Source organism: Phyllobates terribilis, unplaced genomic scaffold (assembly GCF_046119375.1).
Source record: "Phyllobates terribilis strain yellow unplaced genomic scaffold, ASM4611937v1 Scaffold_5__5_contigs__length_657084704, whole genome shotgun sequence".
NCBI classification, from domain to species: Eukaryota; Metazoa; Chordata; class Amphibia; order Anura; family Dendrobatidae; genus Phyllobates; species Phyllobates terribilis.
In genome coordinates, this window is record NW_027362765.1 from 12455649 (window position 1) to 12473215 (window position 17567).

The 17567-nt window shown below is 44.9% G+C and overlaps 1 non-coding gene and 1 pseudogene across 1 annotated transcript; both read right to left on the bottom strand.

Moving 5' to 3' along the window:
* Window positions 1-5214: 5214 nt before the first annotated feature.
* LOC141150800 (U2 spliceosomal RNA) lies at window positions 5215-5411 on the bottom strand. The gene has a single exon (XR_012246911.1). It is a non-coding gene; the product is annotated as a U2 spliceosomal RNA (small nuclear RNA).
* A 778-nt stretch (window positions 5412-6189) lies between these two features.
* Window positions 6190-6281, bottom strand: LOC141151213 (U2 spliceosomal RNA; annotated as a pseudogene).
* Between the last annotated feature and the right edge of the window lie 11286 nt (window positions 6282-17567).

The window sequence follows — 17567 nt, forward strand, 5'->3', positions numbered from 1 at the left end:
CTTTTTTTACAGCTTTTTTAATGGTACCTGGGTGTGGATGAGACTCTCCTCTCCTCTACACTCGGGTACCATCCGCATATTAGAACGCGCCAATAGCGCAAGTATAGATGCTGTCTTGCGGAATTGGCGCGTTCTAATGCAAGTCAATGGCGGCGAAATCGCCGCGTTTCCGCAAAATTAATTGACATGCTGCGGATTTTTGACCGCAGCGTTCACGCTGCGGAAAAATCCGCATCATGGGCACAGCACATGCGGATTTCCATTGGGGAACATTGCTTCCCTTCTACCATGCGTTTTTCATGCATTTCCGCGGCGTTTACGCAACTGCAAAAACGCCGCGGAAACGCATGAAATACGCATCGTGTGAACTCTGCCTTAGTCCAATTGACCTTAAAAGCTGAGACACTACAAAACAAACTTAATATCAACCTTTCCCTACTCATCGCAGCCATATTCCCACTCACAATCACTACATCATCCATGTAACCTAGAATTCTCACATCCTTTCCATTACTCCCAGGAATCATCACACCTCTCATAACCTTATCCTTCCTAACCATACACATCAACACTTCAATCACACTAATAAACAAAAAAGGGGACATAGGGCACCCCTGACGCACTCCTGATTTAATTCTCACTTTCTCACTCAACCACCCATTCACCAAAAATTCACTTGAAACATTACAATACAAACTCCTAACACAGTTTACAAAATTCCTGGAATAACCCAACTTAGACAAAACCTTAAACATAAAGCTATGTGACACACGGTCAAAAGCTTTTTCAAAATCAACCGAAAACAACAAACATTTCTGCTTATGACTCATACAATCCCCAATCACATCACGCAACAACACCAAATTTTCAGTCATACTTCTCCCAGGCACTGCACACACTTGATCTTCATCCACCACACCGCCAATCACTTCCCGCATCCGGCTAGCCAACAATTTACTAAACACCTTATGGTCTGCATTCAAAAGGGTGATTGGCCTCCAATTCCCCAAATCCTTTTTATCACCTTTCTTATGAACCAAAACCACCACCCCATCTCTCATAGATTCACTCAACATATTCTCCGTGAACATATACTGGCACACCTCCAATAAGTCATTTCCCATCGTGTCCCATTCCTTAACATATAACTCCACAGGCAGTCCATCCTTCCCAGGTGTTTTATTCTTACTCGCAGACATCACCACTTTTTTAACTTCATCCAACACAATTACATCATCCAATATTTCACATTCATCCTCACCCAAACAACCTTCTAAACACCCCAAAGCATCAGTCAACATCCTATCATCAACCCATTTTTCCCCATACAACTCCTTATAAAACAACACCACCTCCTGCATCACATCCTTCCCACTCACACACACCCCATCACCATTCACCACCTCATCCATATCCACTTTCTTCCCAAAAACTTTTTTGAAAAAAAACCTTGTGCATTTCTCATTTTTCTCCAAATGTTCAATCTTAGAATGGTAAATAATTTCTTTCCCTTTACCCTCAATATATTTCTTAATCTCTTCTTTCACTTGACACATCAAAACATCCACATCCACTCCAATCATCCTTAACTTCCTCAGCCACTCCAGTCTAGAGCTTAAATCATTAAATTTTGCTCTATTCATTGCTGCTTTCCTCCTGTCCCTTTTTCTAAAGAAAAAAACAATCTCACTCTTCATCCAGTCCCACCACTCAAGCACATTCCTGAAATCACTTTTTTTATCCCTCCACCTAACATACATTCGCCTAAAATCACACATGATCCTATTATCTTCCAGCAAACGCACATTAAGTTTCCACACACCACCACCATATACAAAGGAAATCTTACCTTCTAGACGTGCCCTCAAACACACATGGTCAGAGAAGGGAACATCTTCCTGCTGGAAATTCCTACAAATAACATTTTGTGAAGAAAAGAAGATACGGTCTATTCTAGACTCTATGCCTCCCCTGTCGGCCTTATAGGTCGCAGGAGGTGGATTACCTAAAAAAACTTCCGCAGCATCCTGTAAGGAAAAATCCGCCACAAGACTCTTGAGTCTTTTACCTGTAACATCCATCTTATCCCCCTCCGTCACACAATTGAAATCTCCAACAAAAATTATTGGCATTTTGCCAGATAAAAAAAACATAATTTCTCAAAAATTTCCAGCCTCTCCCCTTTATCTATTGGTGCATACATATTTACCACCCTAACCCTCCACCCCCTACAATTTAACTCACATATTACACACCTCCCCACCTCCACCACCATGTAACTTTCTATCTTAACACTATAACCCTTCACCAAAACACCTACCCCACAATTTTTATTACATACAGAACCAGACCACACACTTTGACCTAAAGGCCATGCATTTTCACTTAAGGGATCGGAGATCCCACACTCCTGGACACAGTATACGTCCGCATCCAAGTTGCTCAAGTAGTCCAAAATTGCCACTCTTCTCGACTCAGATTTAATCAGCCGAACATTTAGCGACAAGATGCTGAGAGCAACTTGGGCACCCATCTATTAATTTGATGTGGCAGGTCACGACAACATGCCCACCTGTACATCATCCTAACCCTTCTGGGGGTAGGACGCTGGACGTGCAGATATCGTAGTTTGTGCCTTCCCCCAAAAAAGACACATCTTGGGGATCGGATGCAGTAGGGTACACCCGGGCAGGACTCACACTGCAGTCACTTAAAGGGGAAAAGGATGGTTCAGTTTTCTTCTTTTTCTTCACTGAAGCGCCTCCATCTTCATCTGAACTATAATCCCGCCGCTGGGGGTCAAAGTCCCCCTGACCTCCCTCCTCCTCAAGGTCAGAAACGACATCGCTCCAGGCCACATGCGGTGTTCTGGTCAGATCAGACTCCTCTTCCCCTTGCAATGTAACCATCATGTCTGGAATTTCAGCCTCCAGATCCTCCACCGGGGCCACTTCCATGCCTATACGATCATCAGTTATCGTCTCAGACTCACTGACATCTGAAGCCACAGACGCGGCCCTCTGCACCGGTGGCTCAGGTGCCAGCTCCATATTTCCTCTTACATTCACACGAACCAGTTCTGGAAAAGCAACCCGAGCCTCCTCCTCATCCAGGAAAGCCAGAGTAGATATCGGAGCAGTCGGAGTTGGAGCAGTCGGAGTTGTAGCTGTGGGTGCAGGAGATTCATTTCCTCTCCTTCCCCTTCCCGCTGCCCCCGCATATGAACCAGGATGGAATATACAGTCTCTGAAGGCATGCCCCTTCTCTCCGCAGAGGTTACAGACTATTTCATTTTTGCAATTATTGGAAGAATGACCCACCTCATTGCACTTCCTGCAAATAATCTGTCTGATGTCGCATGCTTCCTGAGTATGGCCATACCTCCTACAATGACGACAAAACCTGGGCGCATTGGGGAAGAACAGGTAACCCCGCTCACTCCCAATGGAAAAATTTGATGGAGGATAATGTATACCCCCTGGTTCATCAGGACTTTCCCGGAACTTGACCATGAAACGATATTTACCGGTCCATAGTTCCTCCTCATTCATGACTTTTACTGCCACCTTGGTAATATAGCAGTGTCTATTTAGAAAGGCATAAATCAAAGCCAAGTCCACATGTGGGTTGTACATGAAAACAGTCAGAGGTACCTCTTTGGAGCAATACAAGATGACAAAAGTCAGCCCATCCAAATATTGATTGTCCAGATTCTTTTTCAAACAATCATAGAAATTGTTGCAAACAGCCATAGAAGTAAATACAAGATTATACTTGCTTTTGAATTGCTGGAGGCACAAGATTTCTTCCTTCTTCACTTCAAGGAGTCCAAACAAAATCTCCTTCACCACGAAGCTGAGGGTAAAGATTCCTTCTTTGCCTTCTTCCACATCAATCTGGATTCCAAACTTCACTCGAGCCTCACCGGGCCCAGCGTATCGAATGCGTCCCATTATCGCTAGTCGTGTCTACTGGCCAACTCCTTATAGCAGCAAGTGGCTTAAGCCATAAAATGGCGATGCCACAGGGCCAAGAGTTAACGCACAGACAGCCAAATGACTAGACCCATTACAGATCTGAGCCAAAAGGCCGAGAAGCGATAACCAGAATTGGTTTCGGCCCAGGGTGCCACCCTCGGATTCCGAAAAGTCCATTTGTGCAGATGGGCGCCTGGACTCCCGTTACGAAGACATGTTGTCAACCTCTAGATCCCTTACATGCCTGCACTTTTCGGCTTGCTGCTGCCGCAATCCACGCGTTTTAGATCTGCATAACTCCACCTATTTTAGCACAGCACCCTCACCCTCTGCTGTTCCCACCCGCCTCAACACCGGTGGTAGGGAGGAGAACCAATTAAGGGGGGGGGGAATGAGCAGCTGTCTACCCTTAGCAGGAGTGTTGCTGATTACTTACCTTTCCTGCTGCTGCTGGCTGTCCAGCAGCAGATTGAAGGTGGCTGCTGCCGTGCGCCGGTATATAAAGGCTCAGAGCCTATTGTGACACGCGCAGCGTTCCATTGCCACATTCCATCTACTGCAGGCCGGATACCTGGCTGGCTAAACAGCACTGAGAAGCTCACAGAGAACACCATAAGCAACACTTTAAAAGAACGCCACAGACCAATTAACCAAACTTTTTTTGGGGGGGGCTATTTTTTTATAGTCTGCAGGCTTGAAATTAAAGAAGTCAGTGTTCCACCAGAGGGAGACAACGCTTCAGAAAAGCCATTGTAGCAAGTCGAAATAGAAATTTTAAGTGCAGCACAGTAACCAGCACACATACCTGTTAGCTCAGGTGGGTTTAAAAGGCTGCAGTTGATAACAAGGGCATTTGCTAAATAGATGGTGTGTGTGCAACAATATACTGAAAAGACAATTATATTGTGCAGCTTATCTCACCACCTGTAGTTAGTTAGTTAGTTAGGTAGGTGAAAGCTCCAAAATGCTTGCCTAATATGGCTGTTTATCCAAAAGGAAATAAAGGGGGAGAGCTAGATAGATAGCATTGCAGTACAGTACATGGCAATGCAATGCAGAGTTGCTGAAGTTGAGCCAAAATGAGTTTGTCATCTGGCTTCTGCAACTTTTAACATGAAAAATCCAATGAGGAGAAGAAAAGCAAAGCCAAAAAGTCCATCCAAAAATCCGAAAAACAAGCAAAAGCAACAAAAAGCATTGAATTCAATTCTTTCTGATTTTAGAAATTGCATTAAAGAATGAGTGCACCGGTCCTGGAAATGCTGCAATACCAGGTCAATGCGTGGAGTGGACAGAGCAAGCTCTTTTTACATCTCCCTGTTGTAAAAATCCATTTAATATATGGTCCCCAGATAGGGGACGTATCAGATATTAAACTGATAAGAACAGATTTTTTTTTTTTTTCGAAAGCCCGAATTCGTGTACAAAACCGAGTGCGCTTAAAAAAGTGACAAGTGCCACAAAAAAAGTGCACTAGGATGCTGGTCTTCTTGAAACCCTCTCCAAAAGGAGAAGGGTCCCCCAAACCATTCCCCATCCCTCCGAGCCAGAAGGCCACAGCGAGGAACAGGGACAAATAGCCACCTCCAGCCGAAACCAGAGGCGACCCAATCTTACCCCCAGTACCTGCCCGAGTTCTCACCCGAGCAAGGCACTGGGAGCCAAAGACTGTGCTCCCCTCCTGGAAGAGGGGGCCAACATAGCTCTCCTCCCGAAAGAGGAGAGCCAGGGGGGTTCAGGGGGGAGTGGAACCTGATGGCCACACACTCCCCCCCTAGACCTGCCAAGAGAGGAACCCGTTAGGGAACCGCATCCCGACAAACTCCTAGTAAGGACGTGAACACACGTGAATAAGTGGACACACAGTGACAAAAAAATTAAATAAATAGTGAAGGTTTCACAGTATAATACTGCCCGGACCTTCGACCGGGAATTGAAAAAATTCCCCATCCTAAGGCCAGAAGGCCTGGAATAAGGGTGTGTGCGAAGAAAGAAAATTTTAAGTGCTTGTGCAAATATGCCATAAACTCAAGTGGGGTTCCCAATCCCAGTGAGTTAAGGCACCCCAGGGTCACCACTCCTGGGGCACTTCACACTTCGGGCTTTCGATCTTCCCCGGCCCAATGGCGTCGATCCTGGGGGGGCCATGCTTTCCACCAGATGACTATATTAGCCACCTGGCGTACTAACAAGCGCCTAAACCCCAGTGTGCATAATGTATCAATCTACTAGGGCGGCCAACATCCAAAACCGCCTTTTCGAAAGATACTACACTTGATCTTAGCCAAAAGGCCGAGAAGCGATAACCAGAATTGTTTTCGGCCCAGGGAGCCACCCTCGGATTCCGAAAAGTCCATTTGTGCAGATGGGCGCCTGGACTCCCGTTACGAAGACATGTTGTCAACCTCTAGATCCCTTACATGCCTGCACTTTTCGGCTTGCTGCTGCCGCAATCCACGCGTTTTAAATCTGCATAACTCCACCTATTTTAGCACAGCACCCTCACCCTCTGCTGTTCCCACCCGCCTCAACACCGGTGGTAGGGAGGAGAACCAATTAAGGGGGGGAAACGAGCAGCTGTCTACCCTTAGCAGGAGTGTTGCTGATTACTTACCTTTCCTGCTGCTGCTGGCTGTCCAGCAGCAGACTGAAGGTGGCTGCTGCCGTGCGCAGGTATATAAAGGCTCAGAGCCTATTGTGACACGCGCAGCGTTCCATTGCCACATTCCATCTACTGCAGGCCGGATACCTGGCTGGCTTAACAGCACTGAGAAGCTCACAGAGAACACCATAAGCAACACTTTAAAAGAACGCCACAGACCAATTAACCAAACTTTTTTGGGGGGGGCTATTTTTTTATAGTCTGCAGGCTTGAAATTAAAGAAGTCAGTGTTCCACCAGAGGGAGACAACGCTTCAGAAAAGCCATTGTAGCAAGCCAAAAAAGAAATTTTAAGTGCAGCACAGTAACCAGCACACATACCTGTTAGCTCAGGTGAGTTTAAAAGGCTGCAGTTGATAACAAGGGCATTTGCTAAATAGATGGTGTGTGTGCAACAATATACTGAAAAGACAATTATATTGTGCAGCTTATCTCACCACCTGTAGTTAGTTAGTTAGTTAGTCAGGTAGGTGAAAGCTCCAAAATGCTTGCCTAATATGGCTGTTTATCCAAAAGGAAATAAAGGGGGAGAGCTAGATAGATAGCATTACAGTACAGTACATGGCAATGCAATGCAGAGTTGCTGAAGTTGAGCCAAAATGAGTTTGTCATCTGGCTACGCGTCATCTCAACTACGCGTTTGAGATCTCCCCAGAGTGGCTCAATGATATTGAGGTCAGGAGACTGAGATGTCCACTCCAGAACCTTCACTTTGTTCTGCTGTAGCCAATGACAGGTCGACTTGGCCTTATGTTTTGGATTGTTGTCATGTTGGAACGTCCAAGTATGTCCCATGTGCAGCTTACGGGCTGATGAGTGCAAATTTGCCTCCAGTATTTGCTGATAACATGCTGCATTCATCTTTCCTTCAACTTTTACCAAGTTTCCTATGCCTTTGAAGCTCACACATCCCCAAAACATTAGTGATCCACCTCAGTGCTTTACAGTAGGAATGGAGTTGCTTTCATCATAGGCCTTGTTGACCTCTCTCCAAATGTAACATTTATGGTTGTGGCCAAAAAGTTACATTTTGGTCTCATCACTCCAAATTACCTTGTTCCAGAAGTTTTGAGGCTTGTCTCTGTGCTGTTTGGCGTATTGTAGGCAAGATACTTTGTGGCATTTGTGCAGTAATGGCTTTCTTCTGGCGACTCGACCATGCAGCCCATTTTTCTTCAAGTGCCTCCTTGTTGGGCATCTTGAAACATCCATACCGCTAGTTTTCATACAGTCCTGAATTTCAGCAGATGTTACTTGTGAGTTTTTCTTTGCATCCAAAACAATTTTCCTGGCAGTTGTGGCCGAAATTCTTGTTGGTCTACCTGATCGTAGTTTGGTTTTTACAGAGCCCCTGATTTTCCATTTGTTAATCACAGTTTAAACGCTGCTGACTGGAATTATTAATTCCTTGGATATCTTTTGGTATCCCTTTCCTGTGTTATACAGTTCAACTACCTTTTCCATTAGATCCATTGAAAATTGTTTTGCTTTCCCCATGACTCACAATCCAGAAACATCAGTGGATGGATGAAAGATGCAAGAGTCTGTCTAGATCCCAGAAACACCTTTAGTAGCCATTCAAACCCATTTGTGTCAAATTCTGAGCATGTTATCAGGCCAAAATCACCAGGGTATGTGAACTTTTGATCAGAGTCATTTGGATGTTTTTGGCTGTCATTAAGATTTAAAAAGAGACAACACAGTAGTTTGACAATAAATGGCTTTACCCAACCAATAACCATGAGTGGAGAAAAAGATTTTTTGTTATCATTCATATTCTCTGAAACAAGGCCAAGAAAGCAAAAATTCTGCCAGAGTATGTAAACTTTTGAGCACAACTGTATACCGTATATTGCTTCCTCCCTGCTGGGGAGGTGCCTGAGCAACCTTCCTGTTCTACAGTCTATGTGGTAAAGGTTGTGTACTACTTTATGCTACCAAGCCTGCTGCACTCCGGTGCAAACCAAGCCTGCTGCACTTTGGTGCAACCTTGCCACACTCCGGTGCTACCCACCCTGACGCTTTCCGATGCTATCCTGTGTGCCACTCTTGTGCACCATCCTACCTGACCACCTGGGCCACCTCCCTCATCCTTCCTCGGGTCGCAGAGTCATAGAGCCGCCGTGCATCCAGGGTCAGATTGGGGCGAAGCCCCTCCAGGCACTCCTCGGTCCGTGGCACAGTGGTTCCACAAACCACGTTCGTGACAGTTTGCTCAGGCCATGGACTCCGCTGGACCCTGGATCCCGTCCGATCAGACCATGTACCAACAGCTCTGCCAACAGAAAGGCGTGCAGGAGAAGTTGTCAATGCTGTTACAGTCCCTGACTACCAAGTGTGAGGCCTTAAACATCCCTCCAGAGTCCCCCCATTTTCAAGGAGCCATATCTTCTTCAGAACATTCTCAGTCTGTTTGCTTAGCTCGAGGTTCAGGCCCCCAACTCGCCGCTCCACCACGCTTTGATAACAATCTGAAGCTCTGCTGCGAGTTCATCAATCAGTGCTGACTACATTTTAAACTTCTTCCTCGCCTCTACCCTTCGAACCGAACAAAAGTAGCATTCATTATGTTGCACCTTGGAGGCAAGGCCCTGGTGTGGTTGAACCCATTATGGGAGAGAGAGGATCAATCTCCAATTTGCCAGCATTCTTGGAGGCTTTTCACTAAGCATTCGATGAACCCAGGCAGACCACCTCTTCTGCTTCCGCTCTTCTCGGTTTACGTCAGTCCAATTCATCTGTGGGACAATATGTGGTACTTCCGCATACTTCAGCACACTTGGTATATAATCAAAATTAAAACCAAACCTTATCATCAGGTACATTATACACTACTAATTAAACTTTACCAAAAACCTCCACTTTTTAAACTTCCAGATCCCTTCAGCATCTATAATACTTCCACGTTCCTGATCCCAGAGGTATATTACATACATATGTGACAGAATCAATCTCAAACATTCATTAACTGACATTTTCTTCCTTTTAAAAACTAACAAATTCCTCGCATCCCACAAACTTTCAATTACACACACCACCAACAACCATAAAATCCTATCCTTAATTCTACTACATGCACCCATCCCAAACATAGCAAGTTTCCAATAAACATACTTTACACCCACCAATTCCTTACAAAGTCCCCCTATACCCTTTCATACATCATATGCAAAATCACAATCCCATACCATATGTCTAACATGCTCTCTCAAACCACATCCATCCTTCGGGCATACCTCAGATTTAACTAAATCCCTCTTCTTTTGCACATCCCTAACAGGCAAAATGTCATGCAATATCATCCAAGCGATATCTCTCTGTCTGTTAGTCACACCATCTATACTTAATTTTCTCCACATCTCGGTTACTTCCTCCCCTCTCAACCCATTGATATTACATACCACCTCACGCTCACGCACCATCCTAATGACTTTCTTCTTTTGCCTAAAATCACTCATGTTAACAGACAACAAATCATACTTCCTTACAAATTTCTCAACACAACCATACCATACAGGACACCTAAAAGCAACAGGCACTCTAGCATCCCTTTTGGCCCACCTTAAGCCATAAAGCATCCATCCAGCCGAATACTTCATCATATAAGCACACTTATTACTTTTCCCTAGAACCACCACCACCATTTTCACGTAACTAATCCCTAAAAAGAAATCAATATTTGGAAAATCCAAACCACCATTTACACATAACTTATAGACATATTCCCGTTTCAATTTCTCCATGTGACTTCCCCAAAGAAAATTAAAGATGAATTTCTCAGTTTTCCTAATTTTCTTAAAAGCAGCAGGATATACATTCGCAACAAACAACAAAATAGGCAAAATAACCGCCTTAATAATCAGAACTTTCCCAGTCAGAGTTAATTCTCTCATTCGCCAAAAATTCAACTTGCGCACCACTCTCACCCCACAATCTTCCCAACTCTCATTTCCTTTCAAATCATCATTAAACTTAATCCCAAGCACCTTTATTGCACCATCCTCACACCTCACACCATCCATCCGTACATTCCTCTCACCAAAACATTTAAAGGAACTCTTAGTCCAATTGACCTTAAAAGCTGAGACACTACAAAACAAACTTAATATCAACCTTGCCCTACTCATCGCAGCCATATTCCCACTCACAATCACTACATCATCCATGTAACCTAGAATTCTCACATCCTTTCCATTACTCCCAGGAATCATCACACCTCTCATAACCTTATCCTTCCTAACCATACACATCAACACTTCAATCACACTAATAAACAAAAAAGGGGACATAGGGCACCCCTGACGCACTCCTGATTTAATTCTCACTTTCTCACTCAACCACCCATTCACCAAAAATTCACTTGAAACATTACAATACAAACTCCTAACACAGTTTACAAAATTCCTGGAATAACCAAACTTAGACAAAACCTTAAACATAAAGCTATGTGACACACGGTCAAAAGCTTTTTCAAAATCAACTGAAAACAACAAACATTTCTGCTTACGACTCATACAATCCCCAATCACATCACGCAACAACACCAAATTTTCAGTCATACTTCTCCCAGGCACTGCACACACTTGATCTTCATCCACCACACCGCCAATCACTTCCCGCATCCGGCTAGCCAACAATTTACTAAACACCTTATAGTCTGCATTCAAAAGGGTGATTGGCCTCCAATTCCCCAAATCCTTTTTATCACCTTTCTTATGAACCAAAACCACCACCCCATCTCTCATAGATTCACTCAACATATTCTCCGTGAACATATACTGGCACACCTCCAATAAGTCATTTCCCATCGTGTCCCATTCCTTAACATATAACTCCACAGGCAGTCCATCCTTCCCAGGTGTTTTATTCTTACTCGCAGACATCACCACTTTTTTAACTTCATCCAACACAATTACATCATCCAATATTTCACATTCATCCTCACCCAAACAACCTTCTAAACACCCCAAAGCATCAGTCAACATCCTATCATCAACCCATTTTTCCCCATACAACTCCTTATAAAACAACACCACCTCCTGCATCACATCCTTCCCACTCACACACACCCCATCACCATTCACCACCTCATCCATATCCACTTTCTTCCCAAAAACTTTTTTGAAAAAAAACCTTGTGCATTTATCATTTTTCTCCAAATGTTCAATCTTAGAATGGTAAATAATTTCTTTCCCTTTACCTTCAATATATTTCTTAATCTCTTCTTTCACTTGACACATCAAAACATCCACATCCACTCCAATCATCCTTAACTTCCTCAGCCACTCCAGTCTAGAGCTTAAATCATTAAATTTTGCTCTATTCATTGCTGCTTTCCTCCTGTCCCTTTTTCTAAAGAAAAAAACAATCTCACTCTTCATCCAGTCCCACCACTCAAGCACATTCCTGAAATCACTTTTTTTATCCCTCCACCTAACATACATTCGCCTAAAATCACACATGATCCTATTATCTTCCAGCAAACGCACATTAAGTTTCCACACACCACCACCATATACAAAGGAAATCTTACCTTCTAGACGTGCCCTCAAACACACATGGTCAGAGAAGGGAACATCTTCCTGCTGGAAATTCCTACAAATAACATTTTGTGAAGAAAAGAAGATACGGTCTATTCTAGACTCTATGCCTCCCCTGTCGGCCTTATAGGTCGCAGGAGGTGGATTACCTAAAAAAACTTCCGCAGCATCCTGTAAGGAAAAATCCGCCACAAGACTCTTGAGTCTTTTACCTGTAACATCCATCTTATCCCCCTCCGTCACACAATTGAAATCTCCAACAAAAATTATTGGCATTTTGCCAGATAAAAAAAACATAATTTCTCAAAAATTTCCAGCCTCTCCCCTTTATCTATTGGTGCATACATATTTACCACCCTAACCCTCCACCCCCTACAATTTAACTCACATATTACACACCTCCCCGCCTCCACCACCATGTAACTTTCTATCTTAACACTATAACCCTTCACCAAAACACCTACCCCACAATTTTTATTACATACAGAACCAGACCACACACTTTGACCTAAAGGCCATGCATTTTCACTTAAGGGATCGGAGATCCCACACTCCTGGACACAGTATACGTCCGCATCCAAGTTGCTCAAGTAGTCCAAAATTGCCACTCTTCTCGACTCAGATTTAATCAGCCGAACATTTAGCGACAAGATGCTGAGAGCAACTTGGGCACCCATCTATTAATTTGATGTGGCAGGTCACGACAACATGCCCACCTGTACATCATCCTAACCCTTCTGGGGGTAGGACGCTGGATGTGCAGATATCGTAGTTTGTGCCTTCCCCCAAAAAAGACACATCTTGGGGATCGGATGCAGTAGGGTACACCCGGGCAGGACTCACACTGCAGTCACTTAAAGGGGAAAAGGATGGTTCAGTTTTCTTCTTTTTCTTCACTGAAGCGCCTCCATCTTCATCTGAACTATAATCCCGCCGCTGGGGGTCAAAGTCCCCCTGACCTCCCTCCTCCTCAAGGTCAGAAACGACATCGCTCCAGGCCACATGCGGTGTTCTGGTCAGATCAGACTCCTCTTCCCCTTGCAATGTAACCATCATGTCTGGAATTTCAGCCTCCAGATACTCCACCGGGGCCACTTCCATGCCTATACGATCATCAGTTATCGTCTCAGACTCACTGACATCTGAAGCCACAGACGCGGCCCTCTGCACCGGTGGCTCAGGTGCCAGCTCCATATTTCCTCTTACATTCACACGAACCAGTTCTGGAAAAGCAACCCGAGCCTCCTCCTCATCCAGGAAAGCCAGAGTAGATATCGGAGCAGTCGGAGTTGGAGCAGTCGGAGTTGTAGCTGTGGGTGCAGGAGATTCATTTCTTCTCCTTCCCCTTCCCGCTGCCCCCGCATATGAACCAGGATGGAATATACAGTCAAGGCATGCCCCTTCTCTCCGCAGAGGTTACAGACTATTTCATTTTTGCAATTATTGGAAGAATGACCCACCTCATTGCACTTCCTGCAAATAATCTGTCTGATGTCGCATGCTTCCTGAGTATGGCCATACCTCCTACAATGACGACAAAACCTGGGCGCATTGGGGAAGAACAGGTAACCCCGCTCACTCCCAATGGAAAAATTTGATGGAGGATAATGTATACCCCCTGGTTCATCAGGACTTTCCCGGAACTTGACCATGAAACGATATTTACCGGTCCATAGTTCCTCCTCATTCATGACTTTTACTGCCACCTTGGTAATATAGCAGTGCCTATTTAGAAAGGCATAAATCAAAGCCAAGTCCACATGTGGGTTGTACATGAAAACAGTCAGAGGTACATCTGTGGAGCAATACAAGATGACAAAAGTCAGCCCATCCAAATATTGATTGTCCAGATTCTTTTTCAAACAATCATAGAAATTGTTGCAAACAGCCATAGAAGTAAATACAAGATTATACTTGCTTTTGAATTGCTGGAGGCACAAGATTTCTTCCTTCTTCCTTCTTCACTTCAAGGAGTCCAAACAAAATCTCCTTCACCACGAAGCTGAGGGGAAAGATTCCTTCTTTGCCTTCTTCCACATCAATCTGGATTCCAAACTTCACTCGAGCCTCACCGGGCCCAGCGTATCGAATGCGTCCCATTATCGCTAGTCGTGTCTACTGGCCAACTCCTTATAGCAGCAAGTGGCTTAAGCCATAAAATGGCGATGCCACAGGGCCAAGAGTTAACGCACAGACAGCCAAATGACTAGACCCATTACAGATCTGAGCCAAAAGGCCGAGAAGCGATAACCAGGTATATAAAGGCTCAGAGCCTATTGTGACACGCGCAGCGTTCCATTGCCACATTCCATCTACTGCAGGCTGGATACCTGGCTGGCTAAACAGCACTGAGAAGCTCACAGAGAACACCATAAGCAACACTTTAAAAGAACGCCACAGACCAATTAACCAAACTTTTTTGGGGGGGGGGCTATTTTTTTATAGTCTGCAGGCTTGAAATTAAAGAAGTCAGTGTTCCACCAGAGGGAGACAACGCTTCAGAAAAGCCATTGTAGCAAGCCAAAAAAGAAATTTTAAGTACAGCACACATACCTGTTAGCTCAGGTGAGTTTAAAAGGCTGCAGTTGATAACAAGGGCATTTGCTAAATAGATGGTGTGTGTGCAACAATATACTGAAAAGACAATTATATTGTGCAGCTTATCTCACCACCTGTAGTTAGTTAGTTAGTTAGCTAGTTAGGTAGGTGAAAGCTCCAAAATGCTTGCCTAATATGGCTGTTTATCCAAAAGGAAATAAAGGGGGAGAGCTAGATAGATAGCATTGCAGTACTGTACATGGCAATGCAATGCAGAGTTGCTGAAGTTGAGCCAAAATGAGTTTGTCATCTGGCTACGCGTCATCTCAACTACACGTTTGAGATCTCCCCAGAGTGGCTCAATGATATTGAGGTCAGGAGACTGAGATGTCCACTCCAGAACCTTCACTTTGTTCTGCTGTAGCCAATGACAGGTCGACTTGGCCTTATGTTTTGGATTGTTGTCATGTTGGAACGTCCAAGTATGTCCCATGTGCAGCTTACGGGCTGATGAGTGCAAATTTGCCTCCAGTGTTTGCTGATAACGTGCTGCATTCATCTTTCCTTCAACTTTTACCAAGTTTCCTGTGCCTTTGAAGCTCACACATCCCCAAAACATTAGTGATCCACCTCCGTACTTTACAGTAGGAATGGAGTTGCTTTCATCATAGGCCTTGTTGACCTCTCTCCAAATGTAACATTTATGGTTGTGGCCAAAAAGTTCAATGTTGGTCTCATCACTCCAAATTACCTTGTTCCAGAAGTTTTGAGGCTTGTCTCTGTGCTGTTTGGCGTATTGTAGGCAAGAAACTTTGTGGCATTTGCGCAGTAATGGCTTTCTTCTGGCGACTCGACCATGCAGCCCATTTTTCTTCAAGTGCCTCCTTATTGGGCATCTTGAAACATCCATACCGCTAGTTTTCATACAGTCCTGAATTTCAGCAGATGTTACTTGTGAGTTTTTCTTTGCATCCCAAACAATTTTCCTGGCAGTTGTGGCCGAAATTCTTGTTGGTCTACCTGATCGTAGTTTGGTTTTTACAGAGCCCCTGATTTTCCATTTGTTAATCACAGTTTGAACGCTGCTGACTGGAATTATTAATTCCTTGGATATCTTTTGGTATCCCTTTCCTGTGTTATACAGTTCAACTACCTTTTCCATTAGATCCATTGAAAATTGTTTTGCTTTCCCCATGACTCACAATCCAGAAACATCAGTGGATGGATGAAAGATGCAAGAGTCTGTCTAGATCCCAGAAACACCTTTAGTAGCCATTCAAACCCATTTGTGTCAAATTCTGAGCATGTTATCAGGCCAAAATCACCAGGGTATGTGAACTTTTGATCAGAGTCATTTGGATGTTTTTGGTTGTCATTAAGATTTAAAAAGAGACAACACAGTAGTTTGACAATAAATGGCTTCACCCAACCAATAACCATGAGTGGAGAAAAAGATTTTTTGTTATCATTCATATTCTCTGAAACAAGGCCAAGAAAGCAAAAATTCTGCCGGAGTATGTAAACTTTTGAGCACAACTGTATACCGTATATTGCTTCCTCCCTGCTGGGGAGGTGCCTGAGCAACCTTCCTGTTCTACAGTCTATGTGGTAAAGGTTGTGTACTACTTTATGCTACCAAGCCTGCTGCACTCCGGTGCAAACCAAGCCTGCTGCACTTTGGTGCAACCTTGCCACACTCCGGTGCTACCCACCCTGACGCTTTCCGATGCTATCCTGTGTGCCACTCTTGTGCACCATCCTACCTGACCACCTGGGCCACCTCCCTCATCCTTCCTCGGGTCGCAGAGTCATAGAGCCGCCGTGCATCCAGGGTCAGATTGGGGCGAAGCCCCTCCAGGCACTCCTCGGTCCGTGGCACAGTGGTTCCACAAACCACGTTCGTGACAGTTTGCTCAGGCCATGGACTCCGCTGGACCCTGGATCCTGTCCGATCAGACCATGTACCAAGAGCTCTGCCAACAGAAAGGCGTGCAGGAGAAGTTGTCAATGCTGTTACAGTCCCTGACTACCAAGTGTGAGGCCTTAAACATCTCTCCAGAGTCCCCCCATTTTCAAGGAGCCATATCTTCTTCAGAACATTCTCAGTCTGTTTGCTTAGCTCGAGGTTCAGGCCCCCAACTCGCCGCTCCACCACGCTTTGATAACAATCTGAAGCTCTGCTGCGAGTTCATCAATCAGTGCTGGCTACATTTTAAACTTCTTCCTCGCCTCTACCCTTCGAACCGAACAAAAGTAGCATTCATTATGTTGCACCTTGGAGGCAAGGCCCTGGCGTGGTTGAACCCATTATGGGAGAGAGAGGACCAATCTCCAATTTGCCAGCATTCTTGGAGGCTTTTCACTAAGCATTCGATGAACCCAGGCAGACCACCTCTTCTGCTTCCGCTCTTCTCGGTTTACGTCAGTCCAATTCATCTGTGGGACAATATGCGGTACGCTTCCGCACTCTGGCATCTGAACTCGACTGGAAAAACAAAGCTTTGATGGCGATGTTCTGGGAGGGGCTTTCTGGAAATATTAAGGATGAGCTAGCCGATTGAGACGTACCAACTACCATCGAGGACCTCTGAGAGCATACCTAAGAGGTGGCACATGAGAGAGGATCATGCTGCCTGGCTCCATCCTTCCAAGCGCCGCTTGTTCCTCCGTAATGCCCTGTCGAGGCCTCACCTGAACCCATGCACGTCAACTGCTTTGCCCTCGCCAGTGACAGAGGGATCGCCGCGCTAAAGGCCAGTGGCTGCATTTGGAGACATGGGCCACTTCATTCGCACCTGTCCTGTGAGGCAGGAAAACTCCAGCGTCTACGGTTGGTAGGAGAAGCCTCTCG